Raw genomic sequence first — 22,474 nt, forward strand, 5'->3', positions numbered from 1 at the left:
TAACGTCCTTAGGGGGTGTTCCTTCTTTGGGTTTAGGTTTAAGGGCTCTGTGGGCTCTCACTATACCGATAGTAGTGTCTTTGGCACTTCCTGTTTTGTGGGTGAAAAGTTGAGATATATAGGAGATCTTTGGTGGAGATAGATTCTGGTTTAAGTCTGATGTTGTTTCTCCTACTCCTGTTCTCTAAATCCTTTAATTTCTCTTGCATGTCTGAGAGGAGTTCGTGCTGGGTTACTACAGTTTGAGATACTGCGTTTAAATCTTCTGTAAGGGTTTTATTATGTTCTTCCAAGGTCTCAATCCTGCCTCCCATATCTGCTATGTCTTTTTTGATCTCAGATAAGCTATTTGTTACTGCAGTTTTCATAGTATCTATCTTGTCCCACAATTATTCGAAGTTGGACGAGATATCTTATTTGGAGACCAAAGATCTTAGGTCATCTCTTGTCACAGGTGTCTGGTCATCCTCTGGGTGTAATGTCCCAGCCTCTGAATTCTCATCCTCCTCTGTTTCAACATTAGCCATGTTTGCAGACTTGTGAGTTTGAGGGGGTTTAAGAAAGGTTGACATAGTAGCTCCTTTGTAGGATCTATCCCCTTTTGTAGGTTTTCTGGCAGACATGACTCAAGTCTAAGGCTCTTTATAGTTGCAGATAGTTAGGTTATGTAGTATTGTCTTCGAGGAGTTGTGTCTTCCTTGGAGATATTATGGCAACTCTGAGTAATATGGGTGTTATAACAGGGATTGGAGTTTTAAGCAAGGAGACTCCTGTAGCTTGAAGGTGTTCATTCTAGGTCAGTCTCCTGCTGTTTATTTTTGGAGATAATTAGCTTTTTATGGGAGCAAGGAATCTTTTTAGGATCATTTTACCCTGAGCATCTGTTATATTCAGAATAGCTAAAGCAGGGGATCTCAGAAGGGCCTTTCGGGTGTTCTGCTCAGCTCAGATCAAATGTATGTGTTGTATTTCAGAACAGTCCTCAGCTTTGTCACTCTACTGTAGCTTTATTTCAGCATTTTTTATCCTTTTGGTCTGTAGATATTTTCAGATTATTGATATCTTTGTCTCATAGTAGATCACAGTGTGAAGCATGTAAATTACTTATTTTTTCTGTGACCTAATATATCAGGTATTGTTTACAGGCTGTCCATCTTCCCACCGTGGGTAATATGAGGCTTTATAAGCTATGGTGATATTTACTCACCATCAGCGAGTTGTCCATAATGACCTCTGGGTTGTCTAGTATTCCTGTAGCATTATTATACATAGGGAAAGTGTGGGCCGTTTATCTTTGACAGGTACCATGTTAGGTGTGGGTCAGTATACAGTTTTGGCCTACATGGTGTCTGATCTGTCCAGTAAAGCCCTGATGAGGGAGGCCTCCCTCAGTGTAGCCTGTGTAATCACCCTGTCAGCTTTTTCCTTCATCTAACATGACGCAATTTGGATTCGAATGTCGTCTGTTGGTCCCAGGCACTTTACACTTACGTCTTCAGCTCCTTTCCCCAAATGGGTCAGCGTGGGATAAAGGCATCTGGTGGGGTAAAGCTTAATTTTTTGAGAATTGTTGTGCAGAGCTTAGGATTCACACCGCCATCTCTGAGTTTGGTTAGGCCACACACCCCTCTGTTTCTGTTTAAATGTATTTTGGGCAAGTATTTCTCTGAAATTTCCGATATTGAAGGGGATAAAATGTAATTGTAATAGCCTCTAATGATAGTAACGATGCAGCGATTACTTAACAGTTTTAATTTACACAGGCCTAGATTTGGAGTTTGGCGTTAGCCGTGAAAACCAGCGTTAGAGGCTCCTAATGCTGGTTTTAGGCTACCGCCGGTATTTGGAGTCACTCAAAATAGGGTCTAACGCTCACTTTTCAGCCGCAACTTTTCCATACCGCAGATCCCCTTACGTCAATTGCGTATCCTATCTTTTCAATGGGATCTTTCTAACTCCGGTATTTAGAGTCGTGTTTGAAGTGAGCGTTAGAGATCTAACGACAAAACTCCAGCCGCAGGAAAAAAGTCAGTAGTTAAGAGCTTTCTGGGCTAACGCCGGTTTATAAAGCTCTTAACTACTGTGCTCTAAAGTACACTAACACCCATAAACTACCTATGTACCCCTAAACCGAGGTCCCCCCACATCGCCGACACTCGAATAATTTTTTTTAACCCCTAATCTGCCGACCGCCACCTACGTTATCTTTATGTACCCCTAATCTGCTGCCCCTAACACCGCCGACCCCTGTATTATATTTACTAACCCCTAACCTGCCCCCCACAACGTCGCCTCCACCTACCTACACTTATTAACCCCTAATCTGCCGACCGCAAAGCGCCGCCACCTACGTTATCCTTATGTACCCCTAATCTGCTGCCCCTAACACCGCCGACCCCTATATTATATTTATTAACCCCTAATCTGCCCCCCACAACGTCGCAGCCAGCTACCTACATTAACCCCTAATCTGCCGACCGCAAAGCGCCGCCACCTACGTTATCCTTATGTACCCCTAATCTGCTGCCCCTAACACCGCCGACCCCTATATTATATTTATTAACCCCTAATCTGCCCCCCACAACGTCGCCTCCACCTGCCTACACTTATTAACCCCTAATCTGCCGACCGGACCTCACCGCTATTCTAATAAATGTATTAACCCCTAAAGCTAAGTCTAACCCTAACACTAACATCCCCCTAAATTAAATATAATTTTAATCTAACGAAATAAATTAACTCTTATTAAATAAATTATTCCTATTTAAAGATAAATACTTACCTGTAAAATAAATCCTAATATAGCTACAATATAAATTATAATTATATTATAGCTATTTTAGGATTAATCTTTATTTTACAGGTAACTTTGTATTTATTTTAACCAGGTACAATAGCTATTAAATAGTTAAGAACTATTTAATAGCTAAAATAGTTAAAATAATTACAAATTTACCTGCAAAAGAAATCCTAACCTAAGTTACAATTAAACCTAACACTACACTATCAATAAATTAATTAAATAAACTACCTACAATTACCTACAATTAACCTAACACTACACTATCAATAAATTAATTAAATACAATTCCTACAAATAACAACAATTAAATAAACTAGCTAAAGTACAAAAAATAAAAAAGAACTAAGTTACAAAAAATAAAAAAATATTTACAAATATAAGAAAAATATTACAACAATTTTAAACTAATTACACCTACTCTAAGCCCCCTAATAAAATAACAAAGCCCCCCAAAATAAAAAAATGCCCTACCCTATTCTAAATAACTAAAGTTCAAAGCTCTTTTACCTTACCAGCCCTGAACAGGGCCCTTTGCGGGGCATGCCCCAAGAAGTTCAGCTCTTTTGCCTGTAAAAAAAAACATACAATACCCAAGCCCCCCAACATTACAACCCACCACCCACATACCCCTAATCTAATCCAAACCCCCCTTAAATAAACCTAACACTAAGCCCCTGAAGATCTTCCTACCTTTTCTTCACCTCACCGGGTTCAACGATCTGTCCAGAAGAGCTCCTCCGATGTCCTGATCCAAGCCCAAGCGGGGGGCTGAAGAGGTCCATGATCCGGCTGAAGTCTTCATCCAAGCGGGAGCTGAAGAGGTCCATGATCCGGATGAAGTCTTCTATCAACGGCATCTTCAATCTTCTTTCTTCCGGATCCATCTTGCAGACCTCCGACGTGGAACATCCTCTTCTCCCGACGCCTACTAGCCGAATGACGGTTCCTTTAAGGGACGTCATCCAAGATGGCATCCCTCAAATTCCGATTGGCTGATAGGATTCTATCAGCCAATCGGAATTAAGGTAGGAATATTCTGATTCGCTGATGGAATCAGCCAATCAGAATCAAGTTCAATCTGATTGGCTGATCCAATCAGCCAATCAGATTGAGCTCGCATTCTATTGGCTGTTCCGATCAGAATATTCCTACCTTAATTCCGATTGGCTGATAGAATCCTATCAGCCAATCGGAATTCGAGGGACGCCATCTTGGATGACGTCCCTTAAAGGAACCGTCATTCGGCTAGTAGGCGTCGGGAGAAGAGGATGTTCCGCGTCGGAGGTCTGCAAGATGGATCCGGAAGAAAGAAGATTGAAGATGCCGTTGATAGAAGACTTCATCCGGATCATGGACCTCTTCAGCTCCCGCTTGGATGAAGACTTCATCCGGATCATGGACCTCTTCAGCTCCCGCTTGGATGAAGACTTCATCCGGATCATGGACCTCTTCAGCTCCCGCTTGGATGAAGACTTCAGCCGGATCATGGACCTCTTCAGCCCCCCGCTTGGGCTTGGATCAGGACATCGGAGGAGCTCTTCTGGACAGATCGTTGAACCCGGTGAGGTGAAGACAAGGTAGGAAGATCTTCAGGGGCTTAGTGTTAGGTTTATTTAAGGGGGGTTTGGGTTAGATTTGGGGTATGTGGGTGGTGGGTTGTAATGTTGGGGGGCTTGGGTATTGTATGTTTTTTTTACAGGCAAAAGAGCTGAACTTCTTGGGGCATGCCCCGCAAAGGGCCCTGTTCAGGGCTGGTAAGGTAAAAGAGCTTTGAACTTTAGTTATTTAGAATAGGGTAGGGCATTTTTTATTTTGGGGGGCTTTGTTATTTTATTAGGGGGCTTAGAGTATGTGTTATTAGTTTAAAATTGTTGTAATATTTTTCTTATGTTTGTAAATATTTTTTTATTTTTTGTAACTTAGTTCTTTTTTATTTTTTGTACTTTAGCTAGTTTATTTAATTGTTGTTATTTGTAGGAATTGTATTTAATTAATTTATTGATAGTGTAGTGTTAGGTTTAATTGTAATTTAGGTTAGGATTTCTTTTACAGGTAATTTTGTAATTATTTTAACTATTTTAGCTATTAAATAGTGCTTAACTATTTAATAGCTATTGTACCTGGTTAAAATAAATACAAAGTTACCTGTAAAATAAATATTAATCCTAAAATAGCTATAATATAATTATAATTTATATTGTAGCTATATTAGGATTTATTTTACAGGTAAGTATTTAGCTTTAAATAGGAATAATTTATTTAATAAGAGTTAATTTATTTTGTTAGATTAAAATTATATTTAATTTAGGGGGATGTTAGTGTTAGGGTTAGACTTAGCTTTAGGGGTTAATACATTTATTAGAATAGCGGTGAGCTCCGGTCGTCAGATTAGGGGTTAATAATTGAAGTTAGGTGTCGGCGATGTTAGGGAGGGCAGATTAGGGGTTAATACTATTTATTATAGGGTTAGTGAGGCGGATTAGGGGTTAATAACTTTATTATAGTAGCAGTGCGGTCCGCTCGGCAGATTAGGGGTTAATAATTGAAGTTAGGTGTCGCCGATGTTAGGGAGGGCAGATTAGGGGTTAATACTATTTATTATAGGGTTAGTGAGGCGGATTAGGGGTTAATAACTTTATTATAGTAGCGGTGCGGTCCGCTCGGCAGATTAGGGGTGAATAAGTGTAGGCAGGTGGGGGCGACGTTGTGGGCGGCAGATTAGGGGTTAATAAATCTAATATAGGGGTCGGCGGTGTTAGGGGCAGCAGATTAGGGGTACATAAGTATAATGTAAGTAGCGGCGGTTTACGGAGCGGCAGATTAGGGGTTAAAAATAAAATGCAGGGGTCAGTGATAGCGGGGGCGGCAGATTAGGGGTTAATAAGTGTAAGGTTAGGGGTGTTTAGACTCGGGGTACATGTTAGGGTGTTAGGTGCAGACTTAGGAAGTGTTTCCGCATAGCAAACAATGGGGCTGCGTTAAGAGCTGAACGCGGCTTTTTTGCAGGTGTTAGGTTTTTTTTCAGCTCAAACAGCCCCATTGTATCCTATGGGGGAATCGTGCACGAGCACGTTTTTGAGGCTGGCCGCTTGCGTAAGCAACTCTGGTATCGAGAGTTGAAGCTGCGTTAAAAATGCTCTACGCTCCTTTTTTGGAGCCTAACGCAGCCTTTATGTGGACTCTCAATACCAGAGTTGTTTTTATGGTGCGGCCAGAAAAAAGCCGGCGTTAGTTTTTCGGGTCATTACCGACAAAACTCCAAATCTAGCCGACAGTTTTTAATAAATGGTAAATAGCTGTAAAATGTACTTCACATTCACATGAGAATTCTACAGAATATTTGTGCTTATAATAGTCTCATTAAATTTAGAAAATTCAGAGATTGATGATAATAAACATGTAGCACCATTTGACTGTAATTAATGAATTGTTGTATATTAGTGAAAACATTCATGCAAAAATGCAACATTAAAGGGACACTAAATCCAAATTTTTTCTCTCATGATTCAGACAGAACATGCAATTTTAAGCAACTTTCTAAGCAAGTGCTATCCAGGGTGCTGAAACTAAAATGGTCCGGGTCCTAAACTTTACATTCCTCCTTTTTAAATAAAGAAACAAGAGAACAAAGAAAATTGATAATAGGAGTAAATTATAAAGTTGCTTAAAATTGCATGCTCTATCTGGATCATGAAAAAAAAATTGGGTTAATTCAATAGTCCTATGTTGGAGTGCTTCCTGGGTTGTAACTGCAGCTTGCATAGTATCTATCTTGTCCCAAAGGTCCCAAAGAGCAACCAAAAGTTCTGTCCTCCTTTATTATAACTTTGCAAGGACAACCTGTTAATATTATGTGCCATTAAGAACTCTGGGACTTTTTGCAAGATTTTTCATGCACTCTTTAATAAAATATAGTATATTTCTGATTTTATCTTAGCATATTTAGGATAAACTTTATATAATTTTATATTTTATTGTTTGACAAGTTTGCTTTTCTGCTACTACCCTTCATTTATTGATAACAGAACAATTTGTTTTGTTTTTTTAGATTATTTACAATGATTGCTTGTTATATTTTGCAGCCCACTCTTGTGAAAACTAGAGTATTTACAAGCAGTTAGATTACGAGTTATGTGCGCTATAGGGAAATGAAAAAACGCAACAAAATACAGGGAGTGCAGAATTATTAGGCAAATGAGTATTTTGACCACATCATCCTCTTTATGCATGTTGTCTTACTCCAAGCTGTATAGGCTCGAAAGCCTACTACCAATTAAGCATATTAGGTGATGTGCATCTCTGTAATGAGAAGGGGTGTGGTCTAATGACATCAATACCCTATATCAGGTGTGCATAATTATTAGGCAACTTCCTTTCCTTTGGCAAAATGGGTCAAAAGAAGGACTTGACAGGCTCAGAAAAGTCAAAAATAGTGAGATATCTTGCAGAGGGATGCAGCACTCTTAAAATTGCAAAGCTTCTGAAGCGTGATCATCGAACAATCAAGCGTTTCATTCAAAATAGTCAACAGGGTCGCAAGAAGCGTGTGGAAAAACCAAGGCGCAAAATAACTGCCCATGAACTGAGAAAAGTCAAGCGTGCAGCTGCCAAGATGCCACTTGCCACCAGTTTGGCCATATTTCAGAGCTGCAACATCACTGGAGTGCCCAAAAGCACAAGGTGTGCAATACTCAGAGACATGGCCAAGGTAAGAAAGGCTGAAAGACGACCACCACTGAACAAGACACACAAGCTGAAACGTCAAGACTGGGCCAAGAAATATCTCAAGACTGATTTTTCTAAGGTTTTATGGACTGATGAAATGAGAGTGAGTCTTGATGGGCCAGATGGATGGGCCCGTGGCTGGATTGGTAAAGGGCAGAGAGCTCCAGTCCGACTCAGACGCCAGCAAGGTGGAGGTGGAGTACTGGTTTGGGCTGGTATCATCAAAGATCAGCTTGTGGGGCCTTTTCGGGTTGAGGATGGAGTCAAGCTCAACTCCCAGTCCTACTGCCAGTTTCTGGAAGACACCTTCTTCAAGCAGTGGTACAGGAAGAAGTCTGCATCCTTCAAGAAAAACATGATTTTCATGCAGGACAATGCTCCATCACACGCGTCCAAGTACTCCACAGCGTGGCTGGCAAGAAAGGGTATAAAAGAAGAACATCTTATGACATGGCCTCCTTGTTCACCTGATCTGAACCCCATTGAGAACCTGTGGTCCATCATCAAATGTGAGATTTACAAGGAGGGAAAACAGTACACCTCTCTGAACAGTGTCTGGGAGGCTGTGGTTGCTGCTGCACGCAATGTTGATGGTGAACAGATCAAAACACTGACAGAATCCATGGATGGCAGGCTTTTGAGTGTCCTTGCAAAGAAAGGTGGCTATATTGGTCACTGATTTGTTTTTGTTTTGTTTTTGAATGTCAGAAATGTATATTTGTGAATGTTGAGATGTTATATTGGTTTCACTGGTAAAAATAAATAATTGAAATGGGTATATATTTGTTTTTTGTTAAGTTGCCTAATAATTATGCACAGTAATAATCACCTGCACACACAGATATCCCCCTAAAATAGCTAAAACTAAAAACAAACTAAAAACTACTTCCAAAAATATTCAGCTTTGATATTAATGAGTTTTTTGGGTTCATTGAGAACATGGTTGTTGTTCAATAATAAAATTAATCCTCAAAAATACAACTTGCCTAATAATTCTGCACTCCCTGTATTTATCCCCTTATAGCGCAGCCATTACAAGTTTTTAAAAACCCGGCTTGTGTGTGCTCGATATGGTGCTTTTAAGCTCCATACCGCACAAAAAAACAAGCACTGTTTTGATATGCTCGTGCACGCTTTCCCCATAGACATCAATGGGGAGAGTGGGTCAGAAAAAAGTCATCTGCGATCGCGGAATGAAAAGCTCCATAACGCCGCCCCATTGATGTCTATGGGGATAAGAAAAGTTACGTTTAAACATAACACCCTAACATAAAACCTGAATCTAAACCTGAATCTAAACACCCCTAATCTGCCCCCCCACCGATATCGCCGGCACCTACATAATGTTATTAACCCCTAATCTGCCGCTCCCGATGTCGCCGCCACTATACTAAAGTTATTAACCCCTATTCCCTCGTACCCCAACATCGCCCACACTATAATAAATCTATTAACCCCTATTCTGCCACTCCCCGACATCGCTGCAACTAAATAAAGTTATTAACCCCTAAATCGCCAGCCCCCCACATCACAACAACCTAAATTAAACTATATTAACCCCTAAACCTAACCCTAATGTAACCCTAACCCTAAACCTATCCGTAACCCCAACGTAACCCTAACCCTATCATCCCCTAACTTTAACATAATTAAAATATAGCTAAATTAAAGTTACAATTATAAACTAAATAATACCTATTTAAAACTAAATACTTACCTGTGAAATAAAACCTAAGCTAGCTACAATATAACTAATAAATATATTGTAGCTAGCTTAGGTTTTATTTTATTTCACAGGTAAATTTGTATTTATTTTAACTAGGTATACTAGTTAGTAAATAGTTATTAACTATTTACTAACTACCTAGTTAAAATAAATACAAACGTACCTGTGAAATAAAACCTAAGCTGCCTTACACTAAAAAAATTAAAAAAACTACCATTACAAAAAATAACAAACGAAATTATCCAAAATAATAAAAATTATTCCTATTCTAATACCCTTAAAAAACAAAATTAAAAAAAAGCCTAATCTGAAATAAACTACCAAGGGCCCTTAAAGGGCTTTGTAGGGCAGTGCCCTAAAGTTAACAGCTCTTTTGCTAAAAAAACAAACAAACACCACCTAACAGTATACAAACCCTCACCCCCCTAACCCACAAAATAAAAAAAAAGTAAAACCTAAGCTAACCATTGCCCTGAAAACGGCATTTGTATGGGCATTGCCCTTTAAAGGGCATTTAGCTCTTTTTCCTGCCCTTAAAAGGGCATTACACAAAATAACAAACAAATTATCAAAAATAATAAAAATTATTCCTATTCTAATACCCATTTAAAAAAAAAAAAAACACCCCAAAATAAAAAACCTAATCTAGAATAAACTACCAATAGCCCTTAAAAAAGCCTTTTGTAGGGCATTGCCCTAAGTTAAACAGCTCTTTTACCTGAAAAAACTAACATTACAAACCATCCCCAAACCCACAAAATAAAAAAACTATCTAACAAAACCTAAGCTAACCATTGCCCTGAAAAGGGCATTTGTATGGGCATTGCCCTTAAAAGGGCATTTAGCTCTTTTACAAGCCCGAACCCTAAACTAAAAAAATCATCCAATAGAATAAGAGCTGCTTAAATAATATTGGCTGATTTGAACAGCCAATATGATTTAAGCAGCTCTAATTCTATTGGATGATTCATCATCCATTAGAATGAGAGCTGCTTAAATCCTATTGGCTGATTTAAACAGCCAATAGGATTTTAGCAGCTCTAATTCCTATTGCCTGATTCAAATTTTTCAGCCAATAGGAATGCAAGGGACGCCATCTTGAATTGTGTACCTTGCATTGAAGATTCAGTGTACGGTGGCGACCGTATGAAGAAGATGCTCCGTGCCGGATGTCTTCAGGATGGACCCGCTCCGCGCCGCCGGGATCAAGATAGAAGATGCCGTCTGGATGAAGACTTCTCGCCACCTGGATGAGGACTTTGCTGCCTGGATGAAGATAGAAGAGGCCGTCTGGATGAAGACTTCTCGCCGCCTGGATGAAGATCGTTCAAGCGGGACTTCAAAAACTGTAAGTGGATCGTCTGGGGATAGTGTAAGGTTTTTAAAAGGGTTTTTTGGGTGGGGTTTTTTTTAGATTAGGGTTTGGGCAGCAAAAGAGCTCAATGCCCTTTTAAGGGCAATACCCATACAAATGCCCTTTTCAGGGCAATGGGTAGATTGTTTTTTTTTAGAATTAGGATTTTTATTTTGGGGGGTTGGTTGGGTGGTGGGTTTTACTGTTGGGGGGACTGTGTATTTTTTTTTCAGGGAAAAGAGCTGATATGTTTGGGGCAATGCCCCACAAAAGGCCCTTTTAAGGGCTATTGGGAGTTTATTGTAGGCTAGGTTTTTTTTTATTTTGGGTGGGCTTTTTTATTTTGATAGGGCTATTAGATTAGGTGTAATTCTTTTTTATTTTGGATCATTTAGTTATTTTTCGTAATTTAGTGTTTGTTATTTTTTGTAATTTAGTCTTTTTTATTTTTTGTAATTAGATAGTTTGTAATTTTTAGAGTAGTGTAGAGTTTTACACAACAGATTTGTAACGTAAAACTCATAACTACTACTTTTAGATGGTGTTACGGATCTTGGCGTTTTAGGCTATAACGCAGTTTTTTTAGCCTCACCGCAAAACTCGTAATGGCAGCGCTATGGGACTCCCATGAAAAAACGTCATTTTTACGAGTGCGGTACTGACGTTGTGTTACAGGCTAAATGGCTTGCGGTACACCTATACCGACAAGACTTGTAATGGCTGCGGTGCTGTTTTAACACTGAAAATGCCATATTTTCAGAGTTAAAAGACGAACGCACAAACTTGTTATCTAGCTGAAGGTACCAGTAATTATCCAGACAAAGAAAAGCCCACTATGCATATATAAATATATTTATTTATATACACTTGTGTTCAAAAAGTTTTGGGTCTCTTAGACGTTTCTTTTTTTCCCCATGAAAACATACATGAAATTAGCTTGAATAGAAAATATAGTCATTGACAATGTTAGAAATAATGAATTTCAAGTGAAATAATAATCGTGTCCTTCAAACTTTGCTTTTGTCAAAAGCATGTGCAGCAATTACAGCCTTGCAGACTTTTGGCATTTTAGTTGTCAATATGTTGAGATAATCTGAAAAAATTTCACCCCATGATTCCTGAATCACCTCCCACAAGTTGAATTGGCTTTATTAGTATTTCTTGCTTACCATATAGTCAAGCTGCTCCCACAACAGATCAATAGGGTTGAGATCTGATGACTGTGCTGGACATTCCATTAAAGACAGAATACCAGCTGACTGCTTCTTCCCTAAATAATTCTTGCATAGTTTGTAGCTGTGCTTTGTGTCATTGTCTTGTTAATCGTAGGAGGACATTGGTTCTAATCATGCTCCATCCACAGGGTATGGCATGGCATAGCAAAATAAAGTGATAGCCTTCCTACTTCAAGGTCCCTTTTACCCTGTATAAATCTCCCACTTTAACACCACCAAAGTAACCTCAGATCATCAAATTGACAGATTGCGTCAAGCACTCCTCCAGCATCTTTTTATTTGGTCCGCGTCTCACAAATGTTCTTCTTTGTGATTCTAACACTTTAAACGTAGAGACTGGTGTTTTGTGGTAACTATTTAATGAAGCTGCTAGTTGACGACCTTTGAAGCGTCTGTTTTTTAAAACTATAAACTCTAATGTATTTGTTCTCTTGCTCAGTTGTGCATCAGCCCCCCCCCCCCCCCCACTCCTCTTTCTATTGTACACTTTGCGCTTTTCTGTGAAGGGATTTTCAATTTCTTGGCAATTTCTCAAATGGAATAGCCTTAAATTCTCAGAACAAGAATAGACTGACAAGTTTCAAAAGAAAGTTCTTTGCTTCTGGCCATCTTGAGCCACAATTGCTGATGCTCTAGATACTCAACTTGTCTAACGAAGGCTATTTTTATTGCTTATTACCTTTTGATCAATTACCTTTTACAACCCCTTAACAATCGCAATGTACTATGTACGTTGCTGGTCGTTAAGGTTAAGGGTATTCTTGTCTATAATAGCGAGGGTCCCCCTGCAAACAGTTCCTCCTTCCTGCTGGTCACCAGAAATAGCGAGACTGCGCTATTAATAACTCAATCCCCATAGAAAGATCAGGGGTTAAATGATAAACTTGGATTAGCAAACACAACATGCCATTGGAACACAGGACAGATGGTTGCTGATGAAGGGTCTTTGTATGCCTATGTAGATATTCACACTAGTGTATGTATATATATATATATATATATATATATATATATATATATATCCAAGATGTATGTTATATGCACTCTCACCAGCAAACATCAACTTGGGTGCTTTGATAAGGTATATGAAGTATCGAAAAAATTAAGCACTCTCTGGACTGCAGACATCAGTGACAAATCCAATATTTATTGAGTGACGTTTTGGTACAAACAGTGTTTCTTCCTCTGACAAACAACAAGTGTACAAGTGAAACATTTATAGACCTTCCTATTCAAGGCTACCAATCAAGGAAAGCCGTGTGCAAAAGCACCAGCAGTCGTGTGCAAAATATCGTGTACTGCTTAATTGGTACTAATATGTGATATATAAAAACAGTATATGTAACTGTGTGAGGTAGTGATAAAAATAATAAATAGATGTACATTACCTTGAGTTGACGATTACGCAAACATCACCGATCGTCATAATAATGATAAAACTGTTCTTGCTACATAATACTCGCATGGCAATCATAACAAATGCTCCCATTGGTACCAACTGATACCTCCCATCATCCGGATTGGCGGAGGGGTTTTAAACACACCCTCATTCAATGACTCACAACAGAGACGTCAATTGCCTCACTACTCAACAAACAGTAAAGGGGCATATCTTATTATCACAGTCATCTGTCATTAATGATTAGTCCGGAGCGATAATGCTTTCTCCCAAGGTCCGGGACCGATAGGGCTATAGGGCGCATAACCAGGGCAACCTCTGTAAACATGCCTACATACCCGTTCTATATCAGTAATCTTCCATCAATATATGTACGTCCAGAACCGTATAGACCAGCCACATAGTAGACCCCCACAATCTTAGCCCTAAAAACCTATCCAAAATATTTGCTAAGTTACAGTGCCATATACTCACAAAATGTTGTGTGACAATCACGCCCCCTCCCAGGGGCACCAACCAATAGAATCAGAGATATCATAATGAGCAACTATGGTAACCAACATAAACAAACTAATATGTGCCGACTGATTCAATGCAACCATCCATAACCACCAAAAACAAAATAACATGAGCATCATCTATCCAACTATCACATAGTTGTACCAAGATGACTAATCAACTAAAATAAATATATCTTAAATTATGAAACTCAAACAATCCACTACATTACAGTGCCAATACGCTCACACAGTGTCATGTGACAATCACGCCCCCTGCCAGGGGCACCAGCCAATAGGATCAACGTTATCGCAATGAGCAACCATAGTAACCAACACCAACTACCTAATATGTGCCAACTAGTTTAATATAACTATCTATGACCACCGCAAACAACATAAGCATAACCCATCCACATATCACAGTATTCTAAACAGAACAACTATTATATTAAAATAAATCCGTCATGAACCATGAGATCAAGAACAATTTGATCTCTCATCTGTGTACAGTCTGAACCAAAAAAAACAAACAAAACAAAATATGGTTGTATATAATGTAAATGTACATCTTTGAACCAATCTATTCTATTGGACGTATATCCTATCATTAAACCTTCTTAGATCAAGTGTCTTCTATGCACCTATATCGCTAGTTATGACAGAGTCCACCATTCCTATCCACCACAGATGGACCGAAAGTGACTCGATATATATTACTTACCGTAGCTTAATCGACATAGCAATCTTCTTTAGAACAACTAGAGACACCGGAGATAAACCACAGAGTGTATGTGCCCATATGTCCACAGGAACCTCCTATTGGAGATAGAAATCATTCAACAGAGGGGAATGGCATCATATCATATAAGTGTTGTGTTAATGTGATTCCATGAGTGTAAAGACACATATAGACAAAACCTGATTAAAAACCTCATATCACATGTATCATCCAATATAAAATATAAAATATGGATATCCCACCATAGATATACTGAATTGGGTAACATTATTCAGAATGCATGCACAAATGTAGTCAGGAATAAAACTGATATGGAGATAGTGAATGTATCCAAGGTAAACTAAAATAGTAAATCGATGGACTCTCATTACTCATAGGTATGCATCATACCACCATAAGAGGAAGGATGAGATCACATATTGCATAATATGAGAAAGTAGACTCTCTGGCAAAGAATTAGATCTGCATTCTATGCTCACAAAAAGCATTGCCAACCAGTCTGGACATTAAGACCCCTTGGGGCGAGGGTACACAGTTCATGTATCCATCTGGCCTCTTTTTGTAGAAGCATTTTGGCTCTGTTGCCTCCTCTTCTTGGGATTGGTTCGTGATCTATAATCCTGAAGCGTAGATCACTCACAGTGTGACCAGCCTCCAAAAAGTGGCGAGCCACTGGTTGTTCAGATTTGCCCGTCTTCAGAGCTGTCCTGATGCTGGATCGATGGTTGCCATCCTCACTCTGGCATCATCATTCGTCTTGCCTGTATAGAACTTGCCACAAGGGCAGTTGAGAAGATAGATAATATACTGTGTAGTACATGTCAAGAAGAATTTGATTTGATACTTCTTCCTACGTTCAGGATGTTGAAAAGTCGAGCCAGTATGCATGCTATTACACGTTACACAACTAGTGCATTTGAAGCATCCAATTTTCTTCCTGAGCCAAGATTCTTTTTCACTCTTAGGGGTTATATCTGTCTTCATCAACATATCCCTCAAGCTTCTCCCTCTGTGATATGCAAGTCTGGGCGCTATCCATTGGTTGAAAGGTAATGTAGGATCAGATTGCAGTAATTTCCATTCGTCTTTTATTGCTTTTGCAATGTGATGTTGTTCCGGGCTGTAGGTGGTAATGAACGTGAGCTGTGGAGCCCTCATTCCTTCTTGGGTGTTTCGTACCTCTCGTGGTTATAATGCTTGCTATTGTTTTTCCCGTAGATCATTCTTATTATATCCACGTTGTATGAAACTCTGTGTCATCTCGGATAGTTGTATCTTGGATTTATTCTCATCCGTGTTGTTTCTAATCACACGCTGGAATTGCGCTTTTTGAATATTTTGAATTAAGGCTGGTTGGTGACAGCTTCTTGCATGTAGGATAGAATTACGGTCAGTGTTTTTCCTGAATAGGGTAGTACCCAACCCGTCTTGGAGCTTGAACACCCTGACATCGAGATAATCTACTGAGTCAGCATTAACCATATATTGGAATCTAATGGTGCTTTCCATCTCATTCAGAGTGTCAATCCATGCTCGTAAGGATGTTTCACCATCTCGCCAGATTAGAAGCAAGTCATCTATATATCGACAATAGAATTTGATGGACTGTGACTCGTAAACCTTCATCTGTACAGACTCATATTCAGCCATAAAAAGATTTGCCAGTGATGGGGCCATATTCGACCCCATCGCTGTCCCTGCTATTTGCAGATAAAAAGTGTTTTTGAAACAAAAGAAATTATTTTCAAGACATATATTCAGAAGATCTACCAGTACATCTTCGGGTGGACCCACATAGGGCACCTGTCTCAGGTGATTAGTAACTGCTGCAATCCCTGATTTGTGTGGTATCACCGTGTACAGGCTACATATGTCCAAAGTGACCAACAGGTCAGTCGGTGTAATGTCACGTAGTTGGGTGATCAATTGAATACATATTTCGCAAGATTCACAAGGACGCAGCACAGCCCCCAGGAAGACCAATAGTCTCAGCCAGGGGATCATTACTTCAGCCACTGGCTGAATTTTTTGATCATCACTTGCAGCCTCTGGTGAAACAAATGAATTTCCTATATTCAGGACTCCACAGCCTTTATTCAATTGATCACCCAACTAAGTAACATTAAACCTACTGACCTGTTCATCAATTTGGATGTATGCAGCCTGTACACGGTGATACCACACAAATCAGGGATTGCAGCAGTTACTAATCACCTGAGACAGGTGCCCTATGTGGGTCCACCCGAAGATGTACTGGTAGATCTTCTGACTATAAGTCTTGAAAATAATTTCTTTCGTTCGAAAACACTTTTTATCTGCAAATAGCAGGGACAGCGATGGGGTCGAATATGGCCCCATCGCTGGCAAATCTTTATATGGCTGAATATGAGTCTGTACAGATGAAGGTTTACGAGTCACAGTCCATCAAATTCTATTGTCGATATATAGATGACTTGTTTCTAATCTGGCGAGATGGTGAAGCATCCTTACGAGCATGGATTGACACTCTGAATGAGATGGAAAGCACCATTAGATTCCAATACACTGTTAATGCTGACTCAGTAGATTATCTCGATGTCAGGGTGTTCAAGCTCCAAGATGGGTTGGGTACAACCCTATTCAGGAAAAACACTGACCGTTATTCTATCCTACATGCAAGAAGCTGTCACCAACTAGCCTTAATTCAAAATATTCCAAAAGCGCAATTCCAGCGTGTGATTATAAACAACACGGACGAGAATAAATCCAAGATACAACTATCCGAGATACAACATGGATATAATAAGAATGATCTACGGGAAAAACAAGAGCAAGCATTACAACCACAAGAGGTACAAAACACCCAAGAAGGAATGAGGGCGCCACAGCTCACGTTCATTACCACCTACAGCCCAGAACAACATCACATTGCAAAAGCAATAAAAGACAAATGGAAATTACTGCAATCTGATCCTACATTACCTTTCAACCAATGGATAGCTTCCAGACTTGCATATCGCAGAGGGAGAAGCTTTAGGGATAACCATCGATCCAGCATCAGGACAACTCTGAAGACGGGCAAATCTGAACAACCAGTGGCTCGCCACTTTTTGGACGCTGGTCACACTGTGAGTGATCTACGCTTCAGGATTATAGATCACGTACTGATCCCAAGAAGAGGAGGCAACAGAGCCAAAATGCTTCTACAAAAAGAGGCCAGATGGATACATGAACTGTGTACCCTCGCCCCAAGGGGTCTTAATGTCCAGACTGGTTGGCAATGCTTTTTGTGAGCATAGAATGCATATCTAATTCTTTGCCAGAGAGTCCACTTTCTCATATTATGTAATATGTGATCTCATCCTTCCTCTTATGGAGGTATGATGCATACCTATGAGTAATGAGAGTCCATTGATTTACTATTTTAGTTTACCTTGGATACATTCACTATCTCCATATCAGTTTTATTTCTCACTACAGTTGTGCATGCATTCTGTTTAGCTGCACACACAAATAATGTTACCCAATTCAGTATATCTATGGTGCGATATCCATATTTTATATTTTATATTGGATGATACATGTGATATGAGGTTTTTAATCAGGTTTTGTCTATATGTGTCTTTACACTCATTGAATCACATTAACACGACACTTATATGATATGATGCCATTCCCCTCTGTTGAATGATTTCTGTCTCCAATAGGAGGTTCTTGTGGACATATGAGCACATACACTCTATGGTTTATCTCCGGTGTCTCTAGTTGTTTTTAAAGAAGATCGCTATGTCGATTAAGCTACGGTAAGTAATATATATCGAGTCACTTTCGGTCCATATGTGGTGGATAGGAATGGTGGACTCTGTCATAACTAGCGATATAGGTGCATAGAAGACACTTGATCTAAGAAGGTTTAATGATAGGATATACGTCCAATAGAATAGATTGGTTCAAAGATGTACATTTACATTATATACAACCTTATTTTGTTTTGTTTGTTTTTTTTGGTTCAGACTGTACACAGATGAGATATCAAATTGTTTTTGATCTCATGGTTCATGACGGATTTATTTTAATATAATAGTTGTTCTGTTTAGAATACTGTGATATGTGGATGGGTTATGCGTATGTTGTTTGCGGTGGTCATAGATAGTTATATTAAACTAGTTGGCACATATTAGGTAGTTGGTGTTGGTTACTATGGTTGCTCATTGCAATAACGTTGATCCTATTGGCTGGTGCCGCTGGGAGGGGGCATGATTGTCACATGACACTTTGTGAGCGTATTGGCACTATAATGTAGCGGATGGTTTGAGTTTCATAATTTAAGATATATTTATTTTAGTTGATTAGTCATCTTGGTACAACTATGTGATAGTTGGATAGATGATGCTCATGTTGTTTTGTTTTTGGTGGTTATGGATTGTTGTATTGAATCAGTCAGCACATATTAGTTTGTTTATGTTGGTTACCATAGTTGCTCATTATGATATCTCTGATTCTTTGATTCTATTGGTTGGTGATTGTCACACATCATTTTGTGAGTATATGGCACTGTAACTTAGCAAATTTTTTGGATAGGTTTTTAGGGCTAAGATTGTGGGGGTCTAGTATGTGCCTGGTCTATATGGTTCTGGACGTATATATATTGATGGAAGATTACTGATATAGAACATGTATGTAGGCATGTTTACAGTGGTTGCCCTGGTTACGCACCCTATAGCCCTATCGGTCCTGGACCTTGGGAGAAAGCACGATTGCTCCGGACTAATCATTAATGACAGATGACTGTGATAATAAGATATGCCCCTTTACTGTTTGTTGAGTAGTGAGGCCGCAGGTATTTCATTTGCGGCTTGAGCTCCCGAAGGTTACAACTGTCATTGAATGATGGTGTGTTTAAAACCCCTCCACCAATCCGGATGATGGGAGGTATCAGTTGGTACCAATGGGAGCATTTGTTATGATTGCCATGTGAGTATTATGTAGCAAGAACAGTTTTATCATTATTATGACGATCGGTGATGTTTGCGTAATCGTCAACTCAGGGGAATGTACATCTATTTATTATTTTTATCACTACCTCACACAGTTACATATACTGTTTTTATATATCACATATTAGTACCAATCTGGCAGTACACAATATTTTGCACACGACTGCTGGTGCTTTTGCACACGGCTTTCCTTGATTGGTAGCCTTGAATGGGAGAGTCTTACAGGCCTATAAATGTTTCACTTGTACACTTGTTGCTTGTCAGAGGAAGGGACACTATTTGTCCCGAAACATCACAAAATAAATATTGGATTTGTCACTGATGTCTGCAGTCCAGAGAGTGCTTAATTTTTTCGATACTTTATATATATATATATATATATATATATATATATATATATTATATGGGTTTAAGACAGAGAAGAAATCCTGAGCCAGGTATATCAGGATGAAAGACAGGGAATTCAGCACTCTTTTCAAAAAGTATTTTATTTAGCTCAATAAAGTAAAATGGGGAGTATCCAAAAAATAAACTTACGTGGCCACAAGAGAGGACAATCTCTAGCATTTATTTATTTAGCGAGACATATTGTTTAAAAAACAGATACAATATGTCTAAATACTATGGACCAAAAATTGTACATACAAAAGAAAAAATATAAACACAAAATTATAATACAAACCTGACCGGTCAGGGGTTAGTGTGAATGCTTGAACATAGTACATATACTGACAAAGAGTTTCAAAAGGTATACCAATATTACAGCAGATAGCTTAATCTGCTGTGTTTTATCATGTCAGACAGAGATATCTCATTGTATGAACCGTTGAGTAAATGTATTTCATAGGAAGCCTTTGTCAGACTACTACACCCTGCTGCGAGCGGCACCTTCAAGTATAAGGTTAATTGCCGGGCAGGTATAAGAATGGGATCTAAGTAGATACTGACATTGCGCCCAAGAAAATATAGTGTAACTATGGGCAGTACATATAAGGCATGTGAATGTCGTGTACATACATTTATATGAGCAGTTATATTAGTGAGACACACTTATTAAACTACTACACCCTGCTGCGTACGGCACTTTATTATGTAAGGCTTAATGCCGTGCAGGTATATTAATGGGATCTAAGTAGTTATTAATAATGTATCTCAAAATATGTACATACGTCTGTTAATAAGCAAGTAGCAAACAGTATAAGCGTAAGCATAGAAAATAGCTCAGCAGAAATGAGTAACGGACAGATAGTAGCATATATTTCTGTTAGTTGCTAGGCAGTCTCGTGCAAGCAGTCTTAAATACATGAGGATGAAAAGTTCATGATAGGAATGGTAAGCATAAATGCAAAGTAGAAGACTGCATAGTAGTTTTGCATAGTGATGGTGTTGTTTAGAGACTTGCAGTTTTACCCTTACAACCGGGTAGCGATATCCAGATCATATGTGCCTATTTATCAGGCAAAAGTTATAGTAGCATACGACCTGTTTCCTGCACATTCCTGCACATTCCAAGGACTAGTAGATGATAAAAAGTCCTTTTTGGATCCCCACAGTCATCTTACAGGAGATCCTTCGTTAGCGTTAGCGTTTAGTTTGCAAAGCGTCTATGTTCAGTGGCGTTCACACAGACCACATGTTCCGTGTCGGCTTGTCCAATGCCGACGCGCGTTTCACCCGCTGGGTGTGTCGGGCTTCGTCAGGGCGTAATGACGTAGGGAGCTTCTCCTCTCCCTTTTAAGCTTAAGGGAATGCACGCCCCTATTGAAAAGCTATAGAGTTCAATAGTGCTAAACAGGATAATTAAAAACATGAGGACTCACTATATAATATTCAGATTCTGATATTGGTAATATTGAAAACATAGCAAGCCTAACTTTTAACCTAAGTGAAAAATTATATAAAACAAAATATGTACAAAATAAGTCATGATTTGGTCATGCATATTATATGAAAAATACAGAAAAGTTACCAAATAAAATTTACGCCAATAGGGGCCCTGAATTCAAAAAACTCAATTGAAAAATTGTATTATATTACAACAGTGTAATACTACTATGAAATTAGTACTCAATTGAGTAATTTTATTATATCACTGTATGGTAAACGAATGTCTGAAAACGAGAATGACAACCATGCCTTATAAAAAGCAGGCCATGTCTATCCTGTCATTCAACCCATTGGGTATCTGGGTTTGTAGGATCGTGATCCACCTACATTCCTTCTGGAGGAGGACTTTATCGTTATCACCCCCTCTGTTATTAGTAATACCTCTGTCAATACCAATGAATGAGAGGGAGTCAGGATTGCAGGCATGAATTTCTTCAAAATGTTTTGCCACATTACTCTTGGGATTTTTGTATTTAATGTCATCCCTATGTTCAGTTATCCTGTCCTTTATGGCTCTCCTGGTTTTACCCACGTAAAAACGTGGGCAACTGCAGGAGAGGAGGTAAATAACCCCTTCAGTACTGCATGTAATGTGGTGTTTTAATTTGTATATTTTGCCTGTGTGGGTTGAAAACACTTTAGTTTTTATCATGTATTTGCACGCCACACATCTTCCACAGGGATGATTTCCAGTGGACCTATGTGTGGTAAGCCAATCTGTTTGTTTTTTGAGTGATGTATATTGACTTCTCACGAATTTGTCTCTCAGATTGGGTGCTCTTCTGGCAGTGATTGTGGGGTGATCTCCTACCTCTCTAGATACCCCTTCATCACTCGTTAAAACGTGCCAGTTTTTCTCCAGTATCTTTCTCAGGGTTTTCCAGTGACAATTGTAGTCCGCTATTAATCTAATTGGACCCTGTTTTGCTTTTTGCTTAGGTATAAGAAGTTGCTCTCGATTAGAATTGGCTGCTTCATTTAGAGCTATATTGACAACTCTTTTAGAGTACCCCCTATTTAAAAAACGTTGGTGCATCTCTTTAGCATGCTCGTAGTATTTTGTTTTAGTGGAGCAGTTACGACGTAGTCTGAGGAACTGCCCCTTAGGTATCCCCTTCTTCAGATGGTCA

This window comes from Bombina bombina, chromosome 5, assembly GCF_027579735.1.
Source record: "Bombina bombina isolate aBomBom1 chromosome 5, aBomBom1.pri, whole genome shotgun sequence".
NCBI lineage: Eukaryota > Metazoa > Chordata > Amphibia > Anura > Bombinatoridae > Bombina > Bombina bombina.